This window comes from Mesoplodon mirus (assembly GCF_964341445.2).
Source record: "Mesoplodon mirus genome assembly, chromosome: 16".
NCBI classification, from domain to species: domain Eukaryota; kingdom Metazoa; phylum Chordata; class Mammalia; order Artiodactyla; family Ziphiidae; genus Mesoplodon; species Mesoplodon mirus.
The window spans coordinates 63,636,446-63,640,184 of NC_138992.1; positions in this window are offsets into that span (position 1 = coordinate 63,636,446).

The following is a 3,739-nucleotide window of genomic DNA, read 5'->3' on the forward strand; positions in this document are numbered from 1 at the left end:
AGAGGTCTTAGTTTCAAAGGGAGGAATGCATCCACCAGAGACACAGCAGTGATTCCATGAACTGGAAGTTAAGACTGCCACCTGGCCACTTTGGGCTTCCCATGCCTCTGAGTTAACATGCAAAGAAGGAGGTTACTGTACTGGCTGGAGTGATTGATCCTGATTACCAAGAGGAAATTAGACTGCTACAAACAGGTAAGGAGGGTATGGCTAGAATTCACGAGATCCCTTAGGGCTTCTCTTAGTGACATGCCCTGGATTAAAGTCAGTGGAAAACTACAACAGTCTAATTCAGGCAGGTCTATTAATGGCCCAGATGCTTCATGAATGAAGGTTTGGGTCACTCTACTGGGTAAAGAACCGCAACCAGTGCTCGCTTCAGCAGCACATGTACTAAAATTGGAATAATACAGAGAAGATTAGCATGACCCCTGCACAAGGATGGCGCTCAAATTCTTGAAGCGTCCCCTATTTTTAGAACAAACTGGTGGTTACCAGTGGGGAGAGGCAAGATGGGGGAAGGGGATGAAGACGTACAGACTACTATGTATAAAATAAGTAAGCTACAAGGATATATTGTACAGCACAGGGAATATAGCCAATATTTTATGATAACTAGAGATGGAGTATAACCTTTGAAAATTGTGTATCACTATGTTGTATACCTGAAACATATAATATTGTATATCGACTGTACCTCAATTAAAAAGAAAGAAAGAAAGAAAGAAAAAAGAACCACAACCAGCCAAGTTGCTTGGCGGATGTAGATATCAATACCAGCTATGACCATATGACCAGTTACAGAAACGAGGACTGTAATTTTTATGTGTTTCTTCTTTTTTTTATTATGAATATGCTTGTGTGTATATGTATATAAGTATGTATGTGTGTCTGTCTGTATGTGTGTATCTATCTGTCTACCTTTGTTTTCTTCCCTCCTTTATCCCCTTATCATATAACATAAATATATTAACTGTATATCATAGTATTTAAGTATTGTTAACTTTACATCATAAAGTTACAGGATATCAAGAAGAGTGAATATCACCCGAGGATTTTGGATCTTCTTCTTAGGGAAAGGGTTAGCGTGCTTTCAGCTGTACACATGATAGTTGTATCATATTACACAGAAGTATGACTTTGTTATAGTCTTTATTTGGAAATTAAGTATGGTTTAAGGAGATGTATATGAATATCAAGTTGATAAACAGGGGACTATGATGCTTAATTTTATGTGTCAAGTAGTCTAGGCTATTATGCCCAACTGTCTGGCCAAACACCAGTCTAGATGTTGCTGTGAAAGTATTTTTTTAGATGTGATTAACATTTAAGTCAGTAGACTTTGAGTAAAGCAGATGACTATCCATAATGTAGGTGGTCCACATCTAATCAGTTGAAGGCATTAAGAGAAAAGACTGAGCTTCCCACGAAGGAAGGAGCTGTCTCCAGGCTGCCTTCAGACCCAAGTCTGAGACGTCAACTCCTGCTGGAGTTTCCAGCCTTCTGGCCTGCCCTGCAAGTTTTGGATTTGCCAGCACCCATAATTGCATGAGCCAATTCCCTGAAATCTCTCTCTCTCTCTCAGTATTTCCTGTTGGGGGATTGCAATCATACGTGATATCATAAAGAAGAAGTATATTACAAATATCTATGAAGATGGGATTTAAAATGCAACTGCATTGTTCTAGACTAAAGCCTCTGTTCCATTTAGTAAAATTGGGTTCATTGTTACAATGCCACCATACACTGAGACTGAGTCCTTGCGGTTAAGATGATACATCAAAATTACTTGTAGATAAAATATACTTTGGTCTCAGAGTTATACTTTGCAGAAAGGTATAGAGGTAGTGGTGGGGTGGCACTTGTCTTCTAACCAGTGTTCTGCAAAGTCAAGGCCATGTGGATGGTAGAGGTACTAGCCTTCTGGTTGTGATCACCCAACACTCCTACCCGGTATTGCTTTGTTATAATAAGGAAATAGTTTAACCTTGACTGCTGGAACAAATTCCTGTCTAATTTATGTTCTGCATTCTGCAACCCCTCCGTTCACTGATGTCACTTAATTTTTTTTTTTTTTTTTTTTGCGGTACGCGGGCCTCTCACTGTTGTGGCCTCTCCCGTTGTGGAGCACAGGCTCCGGACGCGCAGGCTCAGCGGCCATGGCTCACAGGCCCAGCCGCTCCGCGGCATGTGGGATCTTCCCGGACCAGGGCACGAACCCGTGTCCCCTGAATCGGCAGGTGGACTCTCAACCACAGCGCCACCAGGGAAGCCCTCACTTAATTTTTATAAAACAAATATTTATCATATTCGAATGGTTTTCTTAGCCACATTCAATCATTCATTCAACGGGTATTTATTAAGTGCCAGTATGAGGCACATCACTTGTAAATTCCATTAAGATAAGGCTGTTTCCTGTCTTGTTCATTACTTGGTCTCCAGTACTGAGAATAATGCTTTGCACAGAATAGGAACTCAATAACTTTGTGTTGAATTAATAAATGGAAAGAAGCATGTCCAATACCCCTGGTAATAATTTGTACATTATCTCCAGCATTTCATGTCCAAGGGTTGTTAACACACGCTTCTTAGTTGTGAACATAAGTCCTTTAATAACTACTAGCTATGGCAAAATGGCTTTTTTTTTTAAATGATGCTTTTGTGAAAGGCTTTGAAGTCTCAGATGAAAAGTACAGGCAGTCCTCATGGATTTATTTCAAAAGTTTAGTTGTTCACTGATAAGGTTGTGAGGCAGAACATATTTTTCTATGGAAACAAGGTTTTGCAAGGGGTTTAGATTCTCAGAGCTGCCCTGCTAAAACCTGTGAAATCCAAAATAGCACCATAGTAGTAACAGAACATAACCATCATGTGTGTGTTTCTGTGGAAAACTAGAACTTAATAAGCTGCTTTTGGAAAGGGACTCTGTTAAGCGTGTCTAGATTCAAATGGTGAGCCTTGGAGTTATGTGGTTACAGTGCAGAAGAGTCTTCAAACTCAACTGTGTTTGGTGTTTCATCTTAGGGATGGCAGCAGGGGTTCAAACAAACAGCAAAACTCTTTTTTTTTTTTTTTGCGGTACGCGGGCCTCTTACTGTTGTGGCCTCTCCCATTGCGGAGCCAGGTTCCGGACGCGCAGGCTCAGCGGCCATGGCTCACGCGCCCAGCCGCTCCGCGGCATGTGGAATCTTCCAGGACTGGGGCACGAACCCGTGTCCCCTGCATCGGCAGGCGGACTCTCAACCACTGCGCCACCAGGGAAGCCCCAAACAGCAAAACTCTTGAGAGGCAGAGGGCTCAGATACGAGGAAATGGTGACGTAACTGAAACCACTAGTACGCAGGGGAAAGGAAAAGCTGTCTATGCAGCTCATAGTAGAGAGAGGGAGGAGGAAACATGAGTTGGAAAACCTCTAGGCAGAGGCGAAAAGAGAAGAGAGTTCCAGTCAAGTAAAAACCTTGCCAGTCTTAGGTGGTTCGTTGGCCATGTATAAATCAGGGATTGAGTGTATTAGAAAGTATCCAGTATTAGTAGTTTATTTTAAAACTTAGTCTAAAAGAAATACAGGATCTAAGTACTAGCTTTTCTTATTTTGTAACAAAGGAATGTGCTTAAGTAAAATTTATACCATAGAAGGAATTTTTAAAGTTGTTTTTATTAAATACTGAATATACACAAAATAATATTTCTAACATGTATAACAGATATAAAGAACAATAAATATCCACATGCCTGCCAC